General features: G+C 35.2%; 1 pseudogene; it reads left to right on the top strand.

The window, feature by feature from the left end:
• The window catches only part of LOC125283373 (phosphatidylethanolamine-binding protein 1-like), a 66,005-nt pseudogene extending 55,379 nt beyond the window's left edge, over window positions 1-10,626 (top strand).
• Window positions 10,627-11,019: the final 393 nt, after the last annotated feature.

Genomic DNA, 11,019 nt, shown 5'->3' on the forward strand with positions numbered 1-11,019 from the left:
TAATAAATTAATTAAATTAAGTCTTGGGCCCTTGCAAATTGGCTTGACAAAATAAAAACCCATGGACCTTTCCCCACAGACAAAATAATTAATACAAAACAATGTAAATCCAATCAAAGATTTAAAATCATCATAGAAGACCTATTCGATAAAGGAGTAATTATTCCCATTTCTCCACTTGAGGTCCAAACTGGCTTGTTCTTAAACTTGGAGAGAATGAGTGGGACCTCACATAGATCACTACAACCTTAATGCCACTTAATGTCCTGGCCCCACCCATTGAGGTTCCCATAACTGATATTATGGGACTACTGACTATATCCAATTTTGCTGTTATAGTTTGGACTAATATATTCTCTTCGATACCTCTTTCAACATCTACTCAGATGAAGAGATAGCATATACCTTATCTGACTATACATAGGGTGGCCCAATAGCTTTGACAGTTCTTGCAACTTTTCCAGGCAATTTCTTAACTGTATCTAATTCCTATCCAGGAGTACAATCACAAACGTGTACTGAAGACATTCTCCTCTGAGGAAGTTAATTTGATATACTCATTCAGAACATAAAAATATTCATGAAAGGGCTCACCCAAAAAGAGATGAACATTGTCTTCCACAAAGCAAAGACCCACTACCTCATTTAAAATTTCTGAAAACTATGTGATAAACCGAGGACCACTTCCTCCCTGACATTGCCAAGAAACAGCTTTTGACCTCAATACTCACTATGTTAAAACAAGCCCACCATCTTTTAGGATTTTTTGGGGGAGGTACAAATTTTACTTAAGATAACTTAGTCTCTTGCTTGCAAATTAGCCCATACTGAATGAGATTCCCTTCCACCAAAAGTATAGCATCTGTGTAAATTTCAATTTGGCAGACACTCCCATTATGCTAGCAGATACTCTTTCACTGTAGAGGCTTTAAAAACTCTATATCCTGGCTATTAGAGTCTTTAGCCTGTAACATTATTGCCTTAAGATGCCATGGATTTGTGATGGAAGAAACTGCACCTTTTGGCTCTTGGTCCCACAACATGTCATTGAAGTGACAATTCCTGAACTTTTATACCAAGTTACCCACTGTATCTTGGGTCATGGAAGCCATACTTATTCACAAATTCAGCATGGCCACTGAAGCCTCCTTGCCACAGGATAGAGAAAAAAATGGAACCTCTTGTACTTTCCACCTATAAGAGGTGGTTGTTCCACATCTGTTGCCAGATGTCATGTTGCTGGAAGAAGTCACCCCTTTTCCAGACCTCTTGGCAATCAGATTTAATCAATCATAACACTTAATTAAACTTCAGTTGGTAATCCTAGCAGTGGATGCTCTGGCCAACCATCAGTGCCATTTGCACATTTTTACAGACTTTTGGGCCATTCTCAGTGGTAAAGTAACTGGCCAATGCCAATTATGGTGGAATGAAGGATAGATATAGGACTGAAGTTGTAAGTAGATATGTGATAAAATTAGGTTGAATATTCATGATACAATGTAGGTGAAAAGGATAAGAATATTCACTATGAAGATACATCTAATATTGCTGTATGTTTGAAAATTTTCACAACAAATATTGTAGAGAAATACTCCAAAAAACTACAGAAAGGAGAAGAGAAAGATGTAGACTAAAGAAAAAACAAACAAACAAACAAAAACACTTGCAATACCTTTGTTTTGATAGAACCCTGATTTGAAAACAAATCAATTCTGAAGAAAATTTTCGAGAAAGTTGGGAACATTTAAGTATGGAATGGGGTTTAAACGATACCATTTTAAAATATTTTACATGTAATAATAACATCACTTTCAGATAGGAAATATACTTAAAGATATATTACTAGAGTGAAGTTTTATATGTACAATGTGCAAAAAATGTGAAATTGTTCAGCAATGCAATTACATAAGTAAATAGAGGATACGGATAGATAAAAATGGACAGAAGTAAATATAACAAAAAAATTATTTAACCTATGTGGTAAGTTAAAAATCATAATCATTCTATTTCTCTCTCTCTCTCTCTCTTAATTTCTGGCTATTTTGTAATCTTTTTTTTTTTTTACTTTTTATTTTTTATTTTTCTTATAATTTTTATTTTGTTATATTAGTCACCATACAGTACATCCCCAGTTGGCTATTTTGTAATCTTAAAGTACAGTCTTGGAAGAGAATATGAAAAGTGACCAGATTCAATGAAAGATTAAAAATTAGAACTCAGATAATAGAAAGCAGTGCACTTGAATAATTTTACATTGACCCGAAAGTGGGATATTTTAGATTAGAAGTCTTTGTTTCATTTTTTATAATTGTGTTTTTTTTTCAATCGTGTAAGTCAATTCTGATAGGTATTCTTGTAGGTGATAGTTACATTGTTACTTCCTTTAGTTTTAGGTCTGTTGTGTCTTGTATCTGTCTTTCCTCTATTTTCTTTTTTCATATATAGTGATTGTCTTTTGATATTTCTTAATTTTGTTCAAAGAGGTTCACTTGCTATTTTGACCACAAGATGTCCCCTGCCACCATCTACTACAGCGAATTGCATTGTAAACTGTTAGTAGCACTATATTTATTAACGCTGTATATAAAGGATTCTATATATTGATTTATCACAGAACCTAGAGAGACTTTCTTCTGAAATGAGATGAATTGATTAGAGAAGACTTACCACTATACAAACAAACTAGCAAATAAAACAGATTTTAAATTTACTTACAGCTAAGTCTGCATGAATTTGAAATGAGAAGTCTTACTAGGTGCCAATATTATGTACTGCTATGAGTTGCTAAGGAGAACAAGAAAAGTCCACTTCCGGGGATATTTGTCATGTCAGCATTCTACAATATATATATATTAAAAAAAAATCCCAGCGCTATCTCTTCTTTGCTTTATGCTATTTTTTTGTGGACCAAATGTTTATGCCCCACCCTCCAATTCTTATGTTGAAGGCCTCACCCCAATATGACAGTTTTTGGAGGTGAGACTTTTGGGAAGTAATTAGGTTTAGGTGAGATGATGAGTGTGGAGCCACTATGACGGGATTAGTGACCTCATAAGGGAGAAAGAGACACCAGAGCGCTCTCTGTCAGGAGGTTAGCTTAAGCGACCCAGTCCATGTTACTTGGTTATAGCAGCCTCAGCAGACTAAAACAGGATTCTCTCTTCCAGGAAAACTCACAAACATTTCTCAAGGCGTTCTCATCAGCTAAAAATTTACCATACATTAACAAACTACTTTAGTGTTAAAGAATAAAATCAGAGTCCTAGGAAATAAATCAGGAGACTATTCAAAAATATGATAATTTTAGGATATTGTGTCTTGAAACTGACCCTTCTCTACTCTTTTTGTCTGCTAGCATGGGGACTCTGCCAACATCTCTTTCTTTTGTCAGCTGGTTACCTACCATTTTAACTCTTCTAATGGGAACACCTAGGGAGCCAGCTGCATGCTACAGGAGGAATAACCACATGCTCCTTTATGTTCTCCTGCTTAATCATGTCAACACCACTTCAGCAATGACCCTACCAGTAGGTTCTGGTTAAAACCGATTCCACAGGGCTATAACCAGTCCCATTAAACTTCATCAGAGGCATCAACACCAGGTGGCGGGGGCCCAGTCTCATGATTTGAATCCCAGCATTTATAGATCTAGCTAGCTCCTGTGGCACTGTAGAAAATTCGCCATTCGATAAACAGAATGACACAAGAGCTTGAGATGGAATGCTGTCAGTATGCATAGAAAATGTCGTCTATAGCTGCAACTGGCCTGAGAGGAGACCAAGAAGATAGGGAGAAGTGCCTCCACATTGACTTCTATTCAAATCTGCCTATGTTTTACACTGAGTTCCTTCTGTTATGGATGCTTTAAAGTTAACAGCTAAACATAATATCTAGAATGATGTGACACTGGAAGTAGAAGAAGCTCTGGTACCTGCTGTAACAACTACTCCCAAGGCTATAGGCAATATCCATTTCCTTTCTCTAGTAACCCTTGCCCCAGGCTAGCACTTCAGCTGGCTGGTTTCTTGTTGAGTAGAGTGGTGCAGACAGGGATCCCTGATGGTTCTGACGACCTGCTTACCTAGCCCTTGTCAGTTCATGGTCATTGCAACTGCCAGTTGATAGCTGTCACAAGTTTGGAAGGACCCACAGGCAACTCAGTGAATTCTGTTAGTTCCAAACTTACTCTTTCCTATCCTCATTATGTAACAACATTTCTAGCACCTCACTATAATCCAGAAAGTTTACCCAGTCGTAATGTCTTTTCTTGCGTGCTGATCCATCTGCATTAAGAGCCCAAATGAAATGATAGTATTCCTAACTTTAATTAATGGAAATTATTCCCTTCCTCCACTTCATGGAGACCAGCATAATCAATTCTTTATAGACTAGAAGGGATGGGAAACAAACTCTTCAATTGATTACATAGAGTGATAGTAATAGAAGTCAACCTTCCTATCACATCTTGATTTCTGGATGCAAGTCTTCTCAGCAAGATATAATTACCATTAGTTTAACATCTATACCATATCATGTCTTACATACTACTCCAACAATATGTGTTTCATACCCTATGTGGTGATTTAGCTGAACTTGAAGAGATTGTCTCAATGCTCAACTTAACACTGACACTAATACCAGTTTGGCAGTGCCTTGTCTTTTGGTTCTGAGTCTCAGCTCTTCGGGGTCTTTTTAAATATACAGTCCTAAACTTCATCCATTTGTTCCTTCTGATTCCATAGGTGGTAGCTGTTTCCTGCATTTATTGTCTCTCTGATATCTTAGTGCCCACCTTGTTTTGTTTTTTCTTTCATTCCTCCATTATCTGTTCAAAAAATTCTTTATCTGAACTTTGTTAAAACAACTAGTGCAATTTGCTTTCCTGACTAGAGCCAGAAGAGGAAGAGGGGAAGCTGATGAAGAAATAATGCCAGAAGAGTTATAGGTATATTGGCCAATGTGTTAAATAGAATTCCAAGTAGTCAAGAGTTTTCCTGAAGTCCCTGAGAATGTGGTTGCTTGCTGTATGTTGTCATTGGAGGATAGGCCATAGCAGCAAGAACAGGGGAAAAGGAAAAAGAGAAACAAAGAGAGAGAAATTCTACTCTTTTAGAAAGACTCATCACTTTTAGTGGGACAAAAGGAAAATCATAGAAATAGCTTGGGCGCTCATCAGTATTGAAAAGGACTCTGCTAGACGATATACTCTAGAATAGATTATATAGAGGTTCCAACTGTCTTTATGAGAAGTTATACCAACCAGATGTAGTTGTAATCAACTGACAGAATTATTGGTGGTCCAATGATTGGGAATTCCACTGTGACAAAGGGCCAGAGACGCTGTACACCCTGCCAGTGCATGAGAGTCTCCAGCAGAAGGGAAATTTGTCTCTCCCCAAATGCCAAATGCTCTGATGAGAAACACCATCTCTAACACTATTTTTAGTAATTTTCCTATTGGATTTTTTTTTTCTTAAGTCACTTCCTTGCATTTTATCTTACACACCATATGGCTCAGGTAACGCTTTAGTAAATGAAACATTTAACTAATGAATCTAAAAATGTCAACTGAATAAATCTTAAGCATAAGACTCTTGAATTTTGTAATATATAACTTTTGTAATACATAACAGATATTCTCAAGATATCAAAATTGTTTATGTCAAAACAATAATAAATATATGCAGATTTTCTCAGGAAAATCAAGCAGATTTGTGAATGTTTTGCCTTTGAAATAGTGTAAGAATTTGAGTTCATTTCTTCAGAAATTCCTTCATTATTTTTTACTTTGTAAATATTTAGACAAAGTAGTCAGAATATCAGTTTCTTGGTACAAAGAAGACAAAGACAAAAATGTAGATTACCTGTGACAGGAAAAAAAAAAAAAGGTGCTTAATCACAGCTGCTACCTAGCAATACCAGAATTAAAATATCCTAAGGCTTGTGTCTGGTCCGGTCGTGAATGTGAGGATTTTGAAAAAGAAAAAAAAAAAAAAAAGGAGTTATGTGAATAGCACATGAGCAGAAAATTAAGAAGAAACAGTATCTAATTTTAAAATATGTGCCTATATTGAATGCAATCTAGACTGAAGGAAGAAAATCTCTCATCTCAAACCTTGTCTGGGACTAATTTTTTTTTTTTTTTTTTTTTTTTTTTTTTTTGGTTTGATGTAATGTATAGCTTCTTCTGGAGAGTAGAAAGAATTCTTATTAAAATGCTGAAGGTTTTTTTTTATGATTTTAAAGAAATTAAGAATTCATTCTAGAAAATAAGAATTACTTGCCTGGCTGACAGATCATCCACTCTTATAATCTTTAAGCAGCTATGTCTTTAATCTATCACACTTCTGTTGTATGTTTTTGTATACACATGCCTCTGTGAATAGTAGAAACCTTTGAAATGGTTTTTTAAACCACCATTTGGCAATTTGCAATAAAATTCTCACAAGTATAGTGAAGTTGATGTGCACAAAGACAAGAGCAAAAGCAGATCTTTCATACTGAAATACTAATAAATTTCAAGAAACGAAGGTTCCTGACTTCTAAGCAGCTGCACTGAAATAGCTTCTGTGACTATTTTACAATGAGGCAGAGACTCCCACCTAGAGTTATGGGGGATGGCCAAACACATGATACTTAACACCAGACAAATGAGGCCAGTAGCAATTTATTAATCATGTACCTTCAGTGCAGCAAGGAAAACACAGCATGCCACATAAGGCCACGCAGGAGTTGTACTTACATACACAGTGAAGGAGCAGGAGCTGCGGGAGGCAGGCTTTGTCGCATGAAGGGAGTGAGTGACCCCTGGTTCCACTGGAGGATATGACTGGCTTGTCTGAATAATTTCATGGAATGGCAGGGAAATGAAACGTGCTATGATAGTGGTGTCAGTGAAAGCTCCAAAATGAAGAAGGGTGAATTTAGGGCCAAACGGATCAAAGTCTATGCTGACATTGTCTCACTGGGGCGTCTCTGTGGTCTTTGATTGATTTCAAACACTAGAGATGGAGTTAGAACTTTGTGAGAAGGCCCTTCTAAGCCAAGTGTCCATGAAGCATGGGGCTTGTCTGGGTTTTCTATTTGTCCAAGCCCAGGAGGTTCAAAAGAAGAAAGTGAGCCGGCACCTCACAAACCCTGACTTATTTCCATATAGAATAATTTATAAAGTTCTCCTTTGTAAATGAAATCATTGAGTAATAAACCATTCAAAATCTCTTAGCCTGAAAGAACTTTCAGATAATTAAAGGTGATAGTGAAGTATAACCTGAAAGTATCTAAATCCCATTAGGACCATTCCAATAATACAGTAGTTTTTAAAACACATTTTTACAATTAAATTATAGAAAAACAGTCCACTTAAAATATTATTTTTAAGAATAATTATTAATCTCCAATATTAAGTAGGTATGACTTGAATTTTAGGTAGTTTATCCATCAATTATATATTTAGGAGAATATATTTCCATTCCATCAAAATATGTGAAGATAAAATATTTGAAGGAATTTGAAGATAAAAATAAGAACTATTATAATATGGACAAGTACGTAACTTCTTAAAAATATTTAAGGTCTTTATATGCATTCATACTGAGAACTGTTAAGTGGGAAAGATACCACTATACTGAATAAATACTTCACTATTGCTATGGAAATATAAACCACTGCAAAACATAAAATCTCAAGTGCTTTGAAAGTAAGATAATAAGCACAGAAACCTGTAGTATACTTAATATAATTATTTTCTCCACCCTGTTAATTATCTTCAATATTCATTTCATATTAGGTTCAATACATCTCTCCTCTCAATAGTTATCTTATTTATTATTTTTTTTCTGCATCTCACGTACAATTTAGTTTAGGATTCTATCCTCCTCTTAGCCATCCTGTTCTTAGCCTGCCCTCATTCTTTGGGACAGGTTTTCCTCAGTTGTCAAGTAGTGTTTCTAAAAACACAAATAGGACATGCTACTTCTCAAATTGTTTAATAAATTCTGATATCCTTCAACTTTAAAGCCATTTATCAATGATAGGTCCTTGGGGGTCTGACAACACATCTCTTGCCTCATTCTCTTAATGCAGCATTCCTCCATCCCTTCATTTACTCATCCATCCATATTTATAGACCACCAATTTTTGGTCATCCACTGTTATAAGTCTAGGGATGATATAGCATGAGCAAGCACCATAGTTCTTGGTCTCATGTGAACGATGTTTTAATGAGTAAAAATACAGTGAAAATAAAAACAAAATAGATAATTTTGGAAAGTGATACAAATCTTAAAAACATAATGAAATAGTGAAGTTTGCTGGCAAACTGTGAGATTTGGTCACCTTCAAACAAAGATCCCACCTTCTGACCTTATAAAAAATTTCAATGATCTGTTTTATTTCAAAATATACCTACACTGCATTGAATGCAAACATGGTCGTAGCCCAGAAACCCACAGTCCTCTCCCAGCAGGCAATGGGTACAATGTTTGTCTAGTGGTAGACTGTTATTTTTCACTTTGACAGGAAAAGGAAAGGATAGGAAAGAAGAAAGAAGAAAGAAGAAATTAACTATTTAGGAATCTGAGTGATGAAACTAAAGGATATTAACCGTAGGCCACTAGTTAGTCCAAATTATAAATAGACAAAAATACTAGCATAGTAACTCTGTGTCCATGTGCATGAATCAACACAGTAAATCTGATATTCTAGGTAACTGTATCCATATTAAAGAAATTAACAGCACTAAGCCTAATATTTCTTCTTATTTGGCTTCACACTCTTGAAATTGACTTCCTCATAAGCTCTTCAGAATCCTAATAATATAAATAAGTTGTGGGTTTGGAATTTCAGTATATAGGCTATCTCTAAAATAAATCTGAATATCTATGTTCAAGATTATGGGGAATCTACTTAATTTTGTACTTGTAGGCAATAAGATGTGGTGATAAGAGGGAAGAGAATCTGGAGGAGAATACGTATCTAATATTGATGACACAGTTTTGAAAATAATTTATATAGTAAATGGAGGGCTGGTTCCCTCAGATGTGGTGGAACAGGACTGTTTCATTAGTCAAAGATGTTCAGAAGAATTTCAAGATAAAGTCTCATTCACAAATACCCAATGGCATTCTCCTATGATGCAAAATTTCAGTCTCTTCTTAAAAGTATCCTGGTAACAAGGAACTAAAAATATTTCCTTCTCTTTTGGTATTAAAACCTGATCTCTCAGTAATTATCTAAATCACCAACAATTTATACGTCAGGTTAGCATCTTTGAGAGGCAGATTGGAAGCCATTAAGTAAAAATAAAATCAATTTAATGAGTTGACAAAGCGATTTTAAAAAATGAAATAAATTGGCCGTAAAACAATATTTCAGAATGTATCTCATAGTATAAAATACTGATTTTTTTCAATTTTAATACTACACACACACACACAGAGGATTAAATTGAAATTAAATTTGCCTAGATATTCATAAAAAACAACTATTTAGCTTTTTCTTCAGGTTTGAATTTGAAATATTCAATAACCATTTACTACAATGTCAGTGGATGTATTTGTGGCATGATCAATTATCCATTGGCCGTGTAGAATACCATCATATCTAATCAGCATAACAACAAATGAAATTCTGACTTATAAATAATATTTGTATATTCTGGTTAAATTTAACAATTTTTTTTAAAAGATTTTATTTATTTATTCGACAGGATAGAGACAGCCAGCGAGAGAGGGAACACAAGCAGGGGGAGTGGAAGAGAAAGAAGCAGGCTTACAGCAGAAGAGCCTGATGTGGGGCTCGATCCCACAACGCCGGGATCACACCCTGAGCCGAAGGCAGACGCTTTAACTGCTGTGCCACCCAGGCGCCCCAAATTTAACAATTTTCTAGAAAAGTTTCTGATTTACATTTTAAATGCCATGCACCAATTGCTTATAAATTGTAGATATTATCAATAGGAAATAATATTGCAATAATAAATGATGGTTTTAATGCATTTAATTATAAAACCAGTGAAAAAATAATTTCAAATAGGTAAATAAATAGAAAATTTCAATTCAATTTTTGTAGATGAGGGGATATTTTAGAGCTAATAATGTTAGGAGTTAGTTAGACAGTTAGGGGCCAGGGTCCCCAACAAGAAAATAAGGAGTCAGGACAGCTAAACACAGCACTAACATTCTGTTTTGCAGCTTAGACAGGACTACACTGACATTCTGCCTTGCAGCCTTTGCAGAAATGACTTCTGCAAAATGTCCTAAAATAAGACAATTAACCACAAAAGCATTTGTTCATATCATGGGCAAGGGGCAGTTAAGACATAGGCCGCCAGCTGTAAGTAAAAAGACCATCAGCATGTAGACATTAACCTAATAGGTAGACAGATCTGTGACCAAAGCCCTGATCGGCACTACTCAGCACACCCTGATTGCTGAAGATAGTTCCGCAAAAGAGCTCACAAAAACCCCTAAACTTACAAACTCCGGTGGCAACCCTCTCGGGCCCCCTCCCTCCCCAGGAGCTTTGTACTATCACTCAACAAACTCCGCTTTGCTGCGCACCACTCTTCATCTGGGCTACCTCTTCATTCTTCGAAGCGGCGTGACCAAGAACCGTGGGCACTAAGGGGACAAAAATCCTGTAACAATTAGAACAACTGTAAACAATTTATAAAAATTTAAATAATATCACAAGCCAAAATAATATCAGTTGTATAGCATCATAATTTTAATCTTTATAGACTTGTTTGGTATGCTAGCATTAATAATGCTTATCAAAATAGTCAATAGCTAAAACTACATTTAAAGTTTAGTTATTTAATTCCATTTAGAACATGGGTCTTAAAGAAAATTTGGAATTTTTTCAACTCTTGGGAAATTAAAGGTGTACTATCCTGAAATCCACAAATCATCTTCAATAACATTCATGAAAAATCATCTTCAATAATATTCAGGAAAAATCATCTTTCATCTAGACATATTAATGATTATCAAATATTTCAAGAAGAAAAAATCATTA

The sequence above is a fragment of the Ursus arctos genome, unplaced genomic scaffold (genome assembly GCF_023065955.2).
Source record: "Ursus arctos isolate Adak ecotype North America unplaced genomic scaffold, UrsArc2.0 scaffold_15, whole genome shotgun sequence".
Classification (NCBI taxonomy): Eukaryota; Metazoa; Chordata; class Mammalia; order Carnivora; family Ursidae; genus Ursus; species Ursus arctos.